At 57.6% G+C, this 15,000-nt stretch overlaps 4 non-coding genes and 2 pseudogenes across 4 annotated transcripts; all 6 read right to left on the bottom strand.

Annotated features, from left to right (window-relative positions):
- Positions 1 to 3,689: 3,689 nt before the first annotated feature.
- Positions 3,690 to 3,808, bottom strand: LOC125970020 (5S ribosomal RNA). Its single transcript, XR_007481917.1, has one exon. It is a non-coding gene; the product is annotated as a 5S ribosomal RNA (ribosomal RNA).
- Positions 3,809 to 4,650: 842 nt separating this feature from the next.
- On the bottom strand, positions 4,651 to 4,759 carry LOC125969996 (5S ribosomal RNA; annotated as a pseudogene).
- Positions 4,760 to 5,395: 636 nt separating this feature from the next.
- Positions 5,396 to 5,514, bottom strand: LOC125970006 (5S ribosomal RNA). The gene has a single exon (XR_007481904.1). It is a non-coding gene; the product is annotated as a 5S ribosomal RNA (ribosomal RNA).
- A 5,125-nt stretch (positions 5,515 to 10,639) lies between these two features.
- On the bottom strand, positions 10,640 to 10,754 carry LOC125970049 (5S ribosomal RNA; annotated as a pseudogene).
- Positions 10,755 to 11,598: 844 nt separating this feature from the next.
- LOC125970041 (5S ribosomal RNA) lies at positions 11,599 to 11,717 on the bottom strand. Its single transcript, XR_007481937.1, has one exon. It is a non-coding gene; the product is annotated as a 5S ribosomal RNA (ribosomal RNA).
- A 635-nt stretch (positions 11,718 to 12,352) lies between these two features.
- Positions 12,353 to 12,471, bottom strand: LOC125970005 (5S ribosomal RNA). The gene has a single exon (XR_007481903.1). It is a non-coding gene; the product is annotated as a 5S ribosomal RNA (ribosomal RNA).
- Between the last annotated feature and the right edge of the window lie 2,529 nt (positions 12,472 to 15,000).

Raw genomic sequence — 15,000 nt, 5'->3', positions numbered from 1 at the left:
CAATGAAGCCTTCAAAACTGCTTCGGCACATGGAGACCAAGCATCCTGCATTAAAAGACAAACTTTAACCACTTCGGGTTTCATTGTCTCCGATTACGCCTGGATGGGACCGGCTCGTTTCTGAGAAACAAGCTCGGTGCTCCCAATAATTCAACGTAATGGTGACTTTTATTTTTATGTGGTTTATATTTGTTTTTATGCCAGTCGTATCATTTTATTTAATCGTATTTACCGTATTTGCCGGTGTACAGGTCGACTCGGTGTATAAGTCGACCCCCTAAAATTCGACGGAAATTTACGATTTTATGATATATCCTTTGTATAAGTCGAGCTCAATTGTTGCATTATATTAAACTTCAAAATTCAATATGCGAAATTTATTGACGAAATGTGTTCAAATTCTGGGAGGCCGTGCGCATGCTGCTGTTTATAAGCACCGCGGAGGAGATCGCGGCCGGCGAGCTCGCGCACGCCGCCCGGCACCAACGGGAGGCCGGAAATAGCTCCAAGCCGAGCGGATCGGCACTTTATAAGCACCGCGGAGGAGATCGCGGCGCCTCATTGGACTTCCAGCGGCCGGCGAGCTCGCGCACCCGCCCGGCACATCCGGGAGGCCGTGCGCACGAGCCAAGTGGCCGAAAATAGCCCCCGCCGAGCGGATCGGCTGTTTATAAGCACCGCGGAGGTGGTCGCGGCGCCTCATTCGACTTCCAGCGGCCGGCGAGCTCGCGCACCCGCCCGGCACATCCGGGAGGCCGTGCGCACGAGCCAAGTGGCCGAAAATAGCCCCGCCGAGCGGATCGGCTTTTTATAAGCACCGCGGAGGTGGTCGGGCGCCTCATTCGACTTCCAGCGGCCGGCGAGCTCGCGCACCCGCCCGGCACATCCGGGAGGCCGTGCGCACAAGCCAAGTGGCCGAAAATAGCCCCCGCCGAGCGGATTGGCTGTTTATAAGCACCGCGGAGGTGGTCGCGGCGCCTCATTCGACTTCCAGCGGCCGGCGAGCTCGCGCACCCGCCCGGCACATCCGGGAGGCCGTGCGCACGAGCCAAGTGGCCGAAAATAGCCCCCGCCGAGCGGATCGGTTGTTTATAAGCACCGCGGAGGTGGTCGCGGCGCCTCATTCGACTTCCAGCGGCCGGCGAGCTCGCGCACCCGCCCGGCACATCCGGGAGGCCGTGCGCACGAGCCAAGTGGCCGAAAATAGCCCCCGCCGAGCGGATCGGCTGTTTATAAGCACCGCGGAGGTGGTCGCGGCGCCTCGTTCGACTTCCAGCGGCCGGCGAGCTCGCGCACCCGCCCGGCACATCCGGGAGGCCGTGCGCACGAGCCAAGTGGCCGAAAATAGCCCCCGCCGAGCGGATCGGCTGTTTATAAGCACCGCGGAGGTGGTCGCGGCGCCTCATTCGACTTCCAGCGGCCGGCGAGCTCGCGCACCCGCCCGGCACATCCGGGAGGCCGTGCGCACGAGCCAAGTGGCCGAAAATAGCCCCCGCCGAGCGGATCGGCTGTTTATAAGCACCGCGGAGGTGGTCGCGGCGGCTCATTCGACTTCCAGCGGCCAGCGAGCTCGCGCACCCGCCCGGCACATCCGGGAGGCCGTGCGCACAAGCCAAGTGGCCGAAAATAGCCCCCGCCGAGCGGATTGGCTGTTTATAAGCACCGCGGAGGTGGTCGCGGCGCCTCATTCGACTTCCAGCGGCCGGCGAGCTCGCGCACCCGCCCGGCACATCCGGGAGGCCGTGCGCACAAGCCAAGTGGCCGAAAATAGCCCCCGCCGAGCGGATTGGCTGTTTATAAGCACCGCGGAGGTGGTCGCGGCGCCTCATTCGACTTCCAGCGGCCGGCGAGCTCGCGCACCTGCCCGGCACATCCGGGAGGCCGTGCGCACGAGCCAAGTGGCCGAAAATAGCCCCCGCCGAGCGGATCGGTTGTTTATAAGCACCGCGGAGGTGGTCGCGGCGCCTCATTCGACTTCCAGCGGCCGGCGAGCTCGCGCACCCGCCCGGCACATCCGAGAGGCCGTGCGCACGAGCCAAGTGGCCGAAAATAGCCCCCGCCGAGCGGATCGGCTGTTTGTAAGCACCGCGGAGGTGGTCGCGGCGCCTCATTCGACTTCCAGCGGCCGGCGAGCTCGCGCACCCGCCCGGCACATCCGGGAGGCCGTGCGCACGAGCCAAGTGGCCGAAAATAGCCCCCGCCGAGCGGATCGGCTGTTTATAAGCACCGCGGAGGTGGTCGCGGCGCCTCATTCGACTTCCAGCGGCCGGCGAGCTCGCGCACCCGCCCGGCACATCCGGGAGGCCGTGCGCACGAGCCAAGTGGCCGAAAATAGCCCCCGCCGAGCGGATCGGCTGTTTATAAGCACCGCGGAGGTGGTCGCGGCGCCTCATTCGACTTCCAGCGGCCGGCGAGATCGCGCACCCGCCCGGCACATCCGGGAGGCCGTGCGCACGAGCCAAGTGGCCGAAAATAGCCCCCGCCGAGCGGATCGGCTGTTTATAAGCACCGCGGAGGTGGTCGCGGCGCCTCATTCGACTTCAAGCGGCCGGCGAGCTCGCGCACCCGCCCGGCACATCCGGGAGGCCGTGCGCACGAGCCAAGTGGCCGAAAATAGCCACCGCCGAGCGGATCGGCTGTTAATAAGCACCGCGGAGGTGGTCGCGGCGCCTCATTCGACTTCAAGCGGCCGGCGAGCTCGCGCACCCGCCCGGCACATCCGGGAGGCCGTGCGCACGAGCCAAGTGGCCGAAAATAGTCCCCGCCGAGCGGATCGGCTGTTTATAAGCACCGCGGAGGTGGTCGCGGCGCCTCATTCGACTTCCAGCGGCCGGCGAGCTCGCGCACCCGCCCGGCACATCCGGGAGGCCGTGCGCACGAGCCAAGTGGCCGAAAATAGCCCCCGCCGAGCGGATCGGCTGTTTATAAGCACCGCGGAGGTGGTCGCGGCGCCTCATTCGACTTCCAGCGGGCCGCGCACTCGCGCACGCCGCCCGGTTCAAATTTTCTAAGTGCAACGCACAATGAGATGCATGAGAAACGGCCTTGGTTACCATCACATTTGAAGCGATGAGTACGAAGTTAAATTTTATGACTCGGTGTATAAGTCGAGGTCGATTTTTTTCGGTCGATTTTGGATCGAAAAAGGTCGACCAATACACCGGCAAATACGGTATATATACTTATTATAAATGTAGTATTTATTTATATAGATTTATTGTTTATTTATATATATAAAGGCAGGTCCGCAAAAATATTTCTGACGCGTAGCCGGTCCGTGGCGCAAGAAAGGTTGGGGACCACTAGTCTAAAAGAATCTGGCCGTAACTGGAATAGGGTTCTACGCGAATGCCCAACGGAAAAGTGAAGTGCACAAAACCTGCATTTGGCTGTATCAAAATAAATGTCATGAAAAAGGTAAAAACACTACATGGAAGCGCAATGTGTTGTGCTGGTTTCTTTTACAAGTAAAGACTGCTGCTTTGAGTTCACAGGGAGCCATGCTCTTTATTCACTGTACATAGAGGTTTTTAACTCGTGTTGTAGTTTCAGTGTCGGAGTTCAAACTAGGCTTGCAGTTTCCGAATGCCATTCGTGATGGGTGCTGTAAAAAGTTCTTGGCTTAAACGATTGAAGTGCACATAAGAAAAAAAAAAAAAGAGCTTGAAGTGCACATAAGAAAAAGAAAAAGCTTACAGCACCTGGTATTCCCAGGCAGTCTCCCATCCAAGTACTAACCAGGCCCGACCCTGCTTAGCTTCGGAGATCAGACGAGATCAGGCGTTCTCAGGGTAGTATGGCCGTAAGCCGTGAGGTGACCCAACATTTTGCATTTTATAGACACAATCGCCCCTGAAACTAGCGAGCGAGCCAATGAAGCCTTCAAAACTGCTTCGGCACATGGAGACCAAGCATCCTGCATTAAAAGACAAACCTTAACCACTTTGGGTTTCATTGTCTCCGATTACGCCTGGATGGGACCGGCTCGTTTCTGAGAAACAAGCTCGGTGCTCCCAATAATTCAACGTAATGGTGACTTTTATTTTTATGTGGTTTATATTTGTTTTTATGCCAGTCGTATCATTTTATTTAATCCTATTTATATATATTTATTATAAATGTAGTATTTATTTATATAGATTTATTGTTTATTTATATATATAAAGGCAGGTCCGCAAAAATATTTCTGACGCGTAGCCGGTCCGTGGCGCAAGAAAGTTTGGGTACCACTAGTCTAAAAGAATCTGGCCGTAACTGGAATAGGGTTCTACGCGAATGCCCAACGGAAAAGTGAAGTGCACAAAACCTGCATTTGGCTGTATCAAAATAAATGTCATGAAAAAGGTAAAAACACTACATGGAAGCACAATGTGTTGTGCTGGGATCTTTTACAAGTAAAGACTGCTGCTTTGAGTTCACAGGGAGCCATGCTCTTTATTCACTGTACATAGTCTGTCCTCTGGCGGTAAAAACGTGAACTGCAATGCTATGGCTGTCGCCACACAATGTAGGTTTTAAACTCGTGTTGTAGTTTCAGTGTCGGAGTTCAAACTAGGCTTGCAGTTTCCGAATGCCATTCTTGATGGGTGCTGTAAAAAGTTCTTGGCTTAAACGATTGAAGTGCACATAAGAAAAAAAAAAAAAAAAAAAAGCTTACGGTAACTGGTATTCCCAGGCGGTCTCCCATCCAAGTACTAACCAGGCCCGACCCTGCTTAGCCTCCGAGATCGGGCGCTCTCAGGGTAGTATGGCCGTAAGCCGTGAGACCGCTCAGAATTTTTCATTTTATAGACACAATCGCCCCTGAAACCATGCCAAGCAGCGGCGGGACTTGATGGCTGTGGTAAAAGTTTCCTTTCACAATTGACGTGGGAAAAAAAAAAAAAAAAAAAAAGGCTTTCAGCACCTGGTATTCCCGGACGGTCACCCTTCCCTTTTGTTTTTTTTTTTGTTTTTTTTACAACCAGGGCCGAAACAGTCTTTCTTCCAAGGCTTTTGGTGTTTTCTGGAAACATGGCTATCATGAAAAGTTATTGACAGCTTTTTATGCGGTAGCACGAATTTGCCGTTGCGACCTGCATTTTGCTGAATCAAAATAAATGCCTTGAAAAGTTTAAAAACACTTCATGGAAGTGTTGTGTTGGGTTCTTTTACAAGTCAAGCCTGCTGCTTTGAGTTCACAGGGAGCCATGCTCACTGTACATAGTCTGCTCTCTAGCGGTAAAAAATTTAACTACAATGCTGTGGATGTCACCACATAATATAGCTTTCAAACTCGTGTTATAGTTTCAATGTCGGAGTTTAAATTAGGCTTGCTGTTTCCGGATGCCATTCGTGATGGGTGTTGTAAAAAATAGCTTCTTAAACGATTGAAGTGCACATAAGAAAAAGAAAAAGCTTACAGCACCTGGTATTCCCAGGCGGTCTCCCATCCAAGTACTAACCAGGCCCGACCCTGCTTAGCTTCCGAGATCGGACGAGATCGGGCGTTCTCAGGGTAGTATGGCCGTAAGCCGTGAGGTGACCCATCATTTTGCATTTTATAGACACAATCGCCCCTGAAACTAGCGAGCGAGCCAATGAAGCCTTCAAAACTGCTTCGGCACATGGAGACCAAGCATCCTGCATTAAAAGACAAACCTTAACCACTTCGGGTTTCATTGTCTCCGATTACGCCTGGATGGGACCGGCTCGTTTCTGAGAAACAAGCTCGGTGCTCCCAATAATTCAACGTAATGGTGACTTTTATTTTTATGTGGTTTATATTTGTTTTTATGCCAGTCGTATCATTTTATTTAATCGTATTTACCGTATTTGCCGGTGTACAGGTCGACTCGGTGTATAAGTCGACCCCCTAAAATTCGACGGAAATTTACGATTTTATGATATATCCTTTGTATAAGTCGAGCTCAATTGTTGCATTATATTAAACTTCAAAATTCAATATGCGAAATTTATTGACGAAATGTGTTCAAATTCTGGGAGGCCGTGCGCATGCTGCTGTTTATAAGCACCGCGGAGGAGATCGCGGCCGGCGAGCTCGCGCACGCCGCCCGGCACCAACGGGAGGCCGGAAATAGCTCCAAGCCGAGCGGATCGGCACTTTAAAAGCACCGCGGAGGAGATCGCGGCGCCTCATTGGACTTCCAGCGGCCGGCGAGCTCGCGCACCCGCCCGGCACATCCGGGAGGCCGTGCGCACGAGCCAAGTGGCCGAAAATAGCCCCCGCCGAGCGGATCGGCAGTTTATAAGCACCGCGGAGGTGGTCGCGGCGCCTCATTCGACTTCCAGCGGCCGGCGAGCTCGCGCACCCGCCCGGCACATCCGGGAGGCCGTGCGCACGAGCCAAGTGGCCGAAAATAGCCCCCGCCGAGCGGATCGGCTGTTTATAAGCACCGCGGAGGTGGTCGCGGCGCCTCATTCGACTTCCAGCGGCCGGCGAGCTCGCGCACCCGCCCGGCACATCCGGGAGGCCGTGCGCACGAGCCAAGTGGCCGAAAATAGCCCCCGCCGAGCGGATCGGCTGTTTATAAGCACCGCGGAGGTGGTCGCGGCGCCTCATTCGACTTCCAGCGGCCGGCGAGCTCGCGCACCCGCCCGGCACATCCGGGAGGCCGTGCGCACGAGCCAAGTGGCCGAAAATAGCCCCCGCCGAGCGGATTGGCTGTTTATAAGCACCGCGGAGGTGGTCGCGGCAACTCATTCGACTTCCAGCGGCCGGCGAGCTCGCGCACCCGTCCGGCACATCCGGGAGGCCGTGCGCACGAGCCAAGTGGCCGAAAATAGCCCCCGCCGAGCGGATCGGCTGTTTATAAGCACCGCGGGGGTGGTTGCGGCGCCTCATTCGACTTCCAGCGGCCGGCGAGCTCGCGCACCCGCCCGGCACATCCGGGAGGCCGTGCGCACGAGCCAAGTGGCCGAAAATAGCCCCCGCCGAGCGGATCGGCTGTTTGTAAGCACCGCGGAGGTGGTCGCGGCGCCTCATTCGACTTCCAGCGGCCGGCGAGCTCGCGCACCCGCCCGGCACATCCGGGAGGCCGTGCGCACGAGCCAAGTGGCCGAAAATAGCCCCCGCCGAGCGGATCGGCTGTTTATAAGCACCGCGGAGGTGGTCGCGGCGCCTCATTCGACTTCCAGCGGCCGGCGAGCTCGCGCACCCGCCCGGCACATCCGGGAGGCCGTGCGCACGAGCCAAGTGGCCGAAAATAGCCCCCACCGAGCGGATCGGCTGTTTATAAGCACCGCGGAGGTGGTCGCGGCGCCTCATTCGACTTCCAGCGGCCGGCGAGCTCGCGCACCCGCCCGGCACATCCGGGAGGCCGTGCGCACGAGCCAAGTGGCCGAAATTAGCCCCCGCCGAGCGGATCGGCTGTTTATAAGCACCGCGGAGGTGGTCGCGGCGCCTCATTCGACTTCCAGCGGCCGGCGAGCTCGCGCACCCGCCCGGCACATCCGGGAGGCCGTGCGCACGAGCCAAGTGGCCGAAAATAGCCCCCGCCGAGCGGATCGGCTGTTTATAAGCACCGCGGAGGTGGTCGCGGCGCCTCATTCGACTTCCAGCGGCCGGCGAGCTCGCGCACCCGCCCGGCACATCCGGGAGGCCGTGCGCACGAGCCAAGTGGCCGAAAATAGCCCCCGCCGAGCGGATTGGCTGTTTATAAGCACCGCGGAGGTGGTCGCGGCAACTCATTCGACTTCCAGCGGCCGGCGAGCTCGCGCACCCGTCCGGCACATCCGGGAGGCCGTGCGCACGAGCCAAGTGGCCGAAAATAGCCCCCGCCGAGCGGATCGGCTGTTTATAAGCACCGCGGGGGTGGTTGCGGCGCCTCATTCGACTTCCAGCGGCCGGCGAGCTCGCGCACCCGCCCGGCACATCCGGGAGGCCGTGCGCACGAGCCAAGTGGCCGAAAATAGCCCCCGCCGAACGGATCGGCTGTTTGTAAGCACCGCGGAGGTGGTCGCGGCGCCTCATTCGACTTCCAGCGGCCGGCGAGCTCGCGCACCCGCCCGGCACATCCGGGAGGCCGTGCGCACGAGCCAAGTGGCCGAAAATAGCCCCCGCCGAGCGGATCGGCTGTTTATAAGCACCGCGGAGGTGGTCGCGGCGCCTCATTCGACTTCCAGCGGCCGGCGAGCTCGCGCACCCGCCCGGCACATCCGGGAGGCCGTGCGCACGAGCCAAGTGGCCGAAAATAGCCCCCGCCGAGCGGATCGGCTGTTTATAAGCACCGCGGAGGTGGTCGCGGCGCCTCATTCGACTTCCAGCGGCCGGCGAGCTCGCGCACCCGCCCGGCACATCCGGGAGGCCGTGCGCACGAGCCAAGTGGCCGAAATTAGCCCCCGCCGAGCGGATCGGCTGTTTATAAGCACCGCGGAGGTGGTCGCGGCGCCTCGTTCGACTTCCAGCGGCCGGCGAGCTCGCGCACCCGCCCGGCACATCCGAGAGGCCGTGCGCACGAGCCAAGTGGCCGAAAATAGCCCCCGCCGAGCGGATCGGCTGTTTGTAAGCACCGCGGAGGTGGTCGCGGCGCCTCGTTCGACTTCCAGCGGCCGGCGAGCTCGCGCACCCGCCCGGCACATCCGAGAGGCCGTGCGCACGAGCCAAGTGGCCGAAAATAGCCCCCGCCGAGCGGATCGGCTGTTTATAAGCACCGCGGAGGTGGTCGCGGCGCCTCATTCGACTTCCAGCGGCCGGCGAGCTCGCGCACCCGCCCGGCACATCCGGGAGGCCGTGCGCACGAGCCAAGTGGCCGAAAATAGCCCCCGCCGAGCGGATCGGCTGTTTATAAGCACCGCGGAGGTGGTCGCGGCGCCTCATTCGACTTCCAGCGGCCGGCGAGCTCGCGCACCCGCCCGGCACATCCGGGAGGCCGTGCGCACGAGCCAAGTGGCCGAAAATAGCCCCCGCCGAGCGGATCGGCTGTTTATAAGCACCGCGGAGGTGGTCGCGGCGCCTCATTCGACTTCCAGCGGCCGGCGAGCTCGCGCACCCGCCCGGCACATCCGGGAGGCCGTGCGCACGAACCAAGTGGCCGAAAATAGCCCCCGCCGAGCGGATCGGCTGTTTATAAGCACCGCGGAGGTGGTCGCGGCGCCTCATTCGACTTCCAGCGGCCGGCGAGCTCGCGCACCCGCCCGGCACATCCGGGAGGCCGTGCGCACGAGCCAAGTGGCCGAAAATAGACCCCGCCGAGCGGATCGGCTGTTTATAAGCACCGCGGAGGTGGTCGCGGCGCCTCATTCGACTTCCAGCGGCCGGCGAGCTCGCGCACCCGCCCGGCACATCCGGGAGGCCGTGCGCACGAGCCAAGTGGCCGAAAATAGCCCCCGCCGAGCGGATCGGCTGTTTATAAGCACCGCGGAGGTGGTCGCGGCGCCTCATTCGACTTCCAGCGGCCGGCGAGCTCGCGCACCCGCCCGGCACATCCGGGAGGCCGTGCGCACGAGCCAAGTGGCCGAAAATAGCCCCCGCCGAGCGGATCGGCTGTTTATAAGCACCGCGGAGGTGGTCGCGGCGCCTCATTCGACTTCCAGCGGCCGGCGAGCTCGCGCACCCGCCCGGCACATCCGGGAGGCCGTGCGCACGAGCCAAGTGGCCGAAAATAGCCCCCGCCGAGCGGATCGGCTGTTTATAAGCACCGCGGAGGTGGTCGCGGCGCCTCATTCGACTTCCAGCGGCCGGCGAGCTCGCGCAGCCGCCCGGCACATCCGGGAGGCCGTGCGCACGAGCCAAGTGGCCGAAAATAGCCCCCGCCGAGCGGATCGGCTGTTTATAAGCACCGCGGAGGTGGTCGCGGCGCCTCATTCGACTTCCAGCGGCCGGCGAGCTCGCGCACCCGCCCGGCACATCCGGGAGGCCGTGCGCACGAGCCAAGTGGCCGAAAATAGCCCCCGCCGAGCGGATCGGCTGTTTATAAGCACCGCGGAGGTGGTCGCGGCGCCTCGTTCAAATTTTCTAAGTGCAACGCACAATGAGATGCATGAGAAACGGCCTTGGTTACCATCACATTTGAAGCGATGAATACGAAGTTAAATTTTATGACTCGGTCTATAAGTCGAGGTCGATTTTTTTCGGTCGATTTTGGATCGAAAAAGGTCGACCAATACACCGGCAAATACGGTATATATACTTATTATAAATGTAGTATTTATTTATATAGATTTATTGTTTATTTATATATATAAAGGCAGGTCCGCAAAAATATTTCTGACGCGTAGCCGGTCCGTGGCGCAAGAAAGGTTGGGGACCACTAGTCTAAAAGAATCTGGCCGTAACTGGAATAGGGTTCTACGCGAATGCCCAACGGAAAAGTAAAGTGCAAAAAACCTGCATTTGGCTGTATCAAAATAAATGTCATGAAAAAGGTAAAAACACTACATGGAAGCGCAATGTGTTGTGCTGGGTTCTTTTACAAGTAAAGACTGCTGCTTTGAGTTCACAGGGAGCCATGCTCTTTATTCACTGTACATAGAGGTTTTTAACTCGTGTTGTAGTTTCAGTGTCGGAGTTCAAACTAGGCTTGCAGTTTCCGAATGCCATTCGTGATGGGTGCTGTAAAAAGTTCTTGGCTTAAACGATTGAAGTGCACATAAGAAAAAAAAAAAAAAAGAGCTTGAAGTGCACATAAGAAAAAGAAAAAGCTTACAGCACCTGGTATTCCCAGTCTCCCATCCAAGTACTAACCAGGCCCGACCCTGCTGAGCTTCCGAGATCAGACGAGATCAGGCGTTCTCAGGGTAGTATGGCCGTAAGCCGTGAGGTGACCCAACATTTTGCATTTTATAGACACAATCGCCCCTGAAACTAGCGAGCAAGCCAATGAAGCCTTCAAAACTGCTTCGGCACATGGAGACCAGGCATCCTGCATTAAAAGACAAACCTTAACCACTTTGGGTTTCATTGTCTCCGATTACGCCTGGATGGGACCGGCTCGTTTCTGAGAAACAAGCTCGGTGCTCCCAATAATTCAACGTAATGGTGACTTTTATTTTTATGTGGTTTATATTTGTTTTTATGCCAGTCGTATCATTTTATTTAATCCTATTTATATATATTTATTATAAATGTAGTATTTATTTATATAGATTTATTGTTTATTTATATATATAAAGGCAGGTCCGCAAAAATATTTCTGACGCGTAGCCGGTCCGTGGCGCAAGAAAGTTTGGGGACCACTAGTCTAAAATAATCTGGCCGTAACTGGAATAGGGTTCTACGCGAATGCCCAACGGAAAAGTGAAGTGCACAAAACCTGCATTTGGCTGTATCAAAATAAATGTCATGAAAAAGGTAAAAACACTACATGGAAGCACAATGTGTTGTGCTGGGATCTTTTACAAGTAAAGACTGCTGCTTTGAGTTCACAGGGAGCCATGCTCTTTATTCACTGTACATAGTCTGTCCTCTAGCGGTAAAAACGTGAACTGCAATGCTATGGCTGTCGCCACACAATGTAGGTTTTAAACTCGTGTTGTAGTTTCAGTGTCGGAGTTCAAACTAGGCTTGCAGTTTCCGAATGCCATTCTTGATGGGTGCTGTAAAATGTTCTTGGCTTAAACGATTGAAGTGCACATAAGAAAAAAAAAAAAAAAAAAAAAAGCTTACGGTAACTGGTATTCCCAGGCGGTCTCCCATCCAAGTACTAACCAGGCCCGACCCTGCTTAGCCTCCGAGATCGGACGAGATCGGGCGCTCTCAGGGCAGTATGGCCGTAAGCCGTGGGACCGCTCAGAATTTTTCATTTTATAGACACAATCGCCCCTGAAACCATGCCAAGCAGCGGCGGGACTTGATGGCTGTGGTAAAAGTTTCCTTTCACAATTGACGTGGGAAAAAAAAAAAAAAAAAAAAGGCTTTCAGCACCTGGTATTCCCGGACGGTCACCCTTCCCTTTTGTTTTTTTTTTGTTTTTTTTTACAACCAGGGCCGAAACAGTCTTTCTTCCAAGGCTTTTGGTGTTTTCTGGAAACATGGCTATCATGAAAAGTTATTGACAGCTTTTTATGCGGTAGCACGAATTTGCCGTTGCGACCTGCATTTTGCAGAATCAAAATAAATGCCTTAAAAAGTTTAAAAACACTTCATGGAAGTGTTGTGTTGGGTTCTTTTACAAGTCAAGCCTGCTGCTTTGAGTTCACAGGGAGCCATGCTCACTGTACATAGTCTGCTCTCTAGCGGTAAAAAATTTAACTACAATGCTGTGGATGTCACCACATAATATAGCTTTCAAACTCGTGTTATAGTTTCAATGTCGGAGTTTAAATTAGGCTTGCTGTTTCCGGATGCCATTCGTGATGGGTGTTGTAAAAAATAGCTTCTTAAACGATTGAAGTGCACATAAGAAAAAGAAAAAGCTTACAGCACCTGGTATTCCCAGGCGGTCTCCCATCCAAGTACTAACCAGGCCCGACCCTGCTTAGCTTCCGAGATCGGACGAGATCGGGCGTTCTCAGGGTAGTATGGCCGTAAGCCGTGAGGTGACCCAACATTTTGCATTTTATAGACACAATCGCCCCTGAAACTAGCGAGCGAGCCAATGAAGCCTTCAAAACTGCTTCGGCACATGGAGACCAAGCATCCTGCATTAAAAGACAAACCTTAACCACTTCGGGTTTCATTGTCTCCGATTACGCCTGGATGGGACCGGCTCGTTTCTGAGAAACAAGCTCGGTGCTCCCAATAATTCAACGTAATGGTGACTTTTATTTTTATGTGGTTTATATTTGTTTTTATGCCAGTCGTATCATTTTATTTAATCGTATTTACCGTATTTGCCGGTGTACAGGTCGACTCGGTGTATAAGTCGACCCCCTAAAATTCGACGGAAATTTACGATTTTATGATATATCCTTTGTATAAGTCGAGCTCAATTGTTGCATTATATTAAACTTCAAAATTCAATATGCGAAATTTATTGACGAAATGTGTTCAAATTCCTGGAGGCCGTGCGCATGCTGCTGTTTATAAGCACCGCGGAGGAGATCGCGGCCGGCGAGCTCGCGCACGCCGCCCGGCACCAACGGGAGGCCGGAAATAGCTCCAAGCCGAGCGGATCGGCACTTTAAAAGCACCGCGGAGGAGATCGCGGCGCCTCATTGGACTTCCAGCGGCCGGCGAGCTCGCGCACCCGCCCGGCACATCCGGGAGGCCGTGCGCACGAGCCAAGTGGCCGAAAATAGCCCCCGCCGAGCGGATCGGCTGTTTGTAAGCACCGCGGAGGTGGTCGCGGCGCCTCATTCGACTTCCAGCGGCCGGCGAGCTCGCGCACCCGCCCGGCAACTCCGGGAGGCCGTGCGCACGAGCCAAGTGGCCGAAAATAGCCCCCGCCGAGCGGATCGGCTGTTTATAAGCACCGCGGAGGTGGTCGCGGCGCCTCATTCGACTTCCAGCGGCCGGCGAGCTCGCGCACCCGCCCGGCACATCCGGGAGGCCGTGCGCACGAGCCAAGTGGCCGAAAATAGCCCCCGCCGAGCGGATCGGCTGTTTATAAGCACCGCGGAGGTGGTCGCGGCGCCTCATTCGACTTCCAGCGGCCGGCGAGCTCGCGCACCCGCCCGGCACATCCGGGAGGCCGTGCGCACGAGCCAAGTGGCCGAAAATAGCCCCCGCCGAGCGGATCGGCTGTTTATAAGCACCGCGGAGGTGGTCGCGGCGCCTCATTCGACTTCCAGCGGCCGGCGAGCTCGCGCACCCGCCCGGCACATCCGGGAGGCCGTGCGCACGAGCCAAGTGGCCGAAAATAGCCCCCGCCGAGCGGAACGGCTGTTTATAAGCACCGCGGAGGTGGTCGCGGCGCCTCATTCGACTTCCAGCGGCCGGCGAGCTCGCGCACCCGCCCGGAACATCCGGGAGGCCGTGCGCACGAGCCAAGTGGCCGAAAATAGCCCCCGCCGAGCGGATCGGCTGTTTATAAGCACCGCGGAGGTGGTCGCGGCGCCTCATTCGACTTCCAGCGGCCGGCGAGCTCGCGCACCCGCCCGGCACATCCGGGAGGCCGTGCGCACGAGCCAAGTGGCCGAAAATAGCCCCCGCCGAGCGGATCGGCTGTTTATAAGCACCGCGGAGGTGGTCGCGGCGCCTCATTCGACTTCCAGCGGCCGGCGAGCTCGCGCACCCGCCCGGCACATCCGGGAGGCCGTGCGCACGAGCCGTGGCCGAAAATAGCCCCCGCCGAGCGGATCGGCTGTTTATAAGCACCGCGGAGGTGGTCGCGGCGCCTCATTCGACTTCCAGCGGCCGGCGAGCTCGCGCACCCACCCGGCACATCCGGGAGGCCGTGCGCACGAGCCAAGTGGCCGAAAATAGACCCCGCCGAGCGGATCGGCTGTTTATAAGCACCGCGGAGGTGGTCGCGGCGCCTCATTCGACTTCCAGCGGCCGGCGAGCTCGCGCACCCGCCCGGCACATCCGGGAGGCCGTGCGCACGAGCCAAGTGGCCGAAAATAGCCCCCGCCGAGCGGATCGGCTGTTTATAAGCACCGCGGAGGTGGTCGCGGCGCCTCATTCGACTTCCAGCGGCCGGCGAGCTCGCGCACCCGCCCGGCACATCCGGGAGGCCGTGTGCACGAGCCAAGTGGCCGAAAATAGCCCCCGCCGAGCGGATCGGCTGTTTATAAGCACCGCGGAGGTGGTCGCGGCGCCTCATTCGACTTCCAGCGGCCGGCGAGCTCGCGCACCCGCCCGGCACATCCGGGAGGCCGTGCGCACGAGCCAAGTGGCCGAAAATAGCCCCCGCCGAGCGGATCGGCTGTTTATAAGCACCGCGGAGGTGGTCGCGGCGCCTCATTCGACTTCCAGCGGCCGGCGAGCTCGCGCACCCGCCCGGCACATCCGGGAGGCCGTGCGCACGAGCCAAGTGGCCGAAAATAGCCCCCGCCGAGCGGATCGGCTGTTTATAAGCACCGCGGAGGTGGTCGCGGCGCCTCATTCGACTTCCAGCGGCCGGCGAGCTCGCGCACCCGCCCGGCACATCTGGGAGGCCGTGCGCACGAGCCAAGTGG

The sequence above is a fragment of the Syngnathus scovelli genome, unplaced genomic scaffold (assembly GCF_024217435.2).
Source record: "Syngnathus scovelli strain Florida unplaced genomic scaffold, RoL_Ssco_1.2 HiC_scaffold_59, whole genome shotgun sequence".
Lineage (NCBI taxonomy): Eukaryota > Metazoa > Chordata > Actinopteri > Syngnathiformes > Syngnathidae > Syngnathus > Syngnathus scovelli.
Note: the sequence above shows the minus strand (reverse complement) of the source record. Positions and strands in the feature narration are given on the sequence as shown.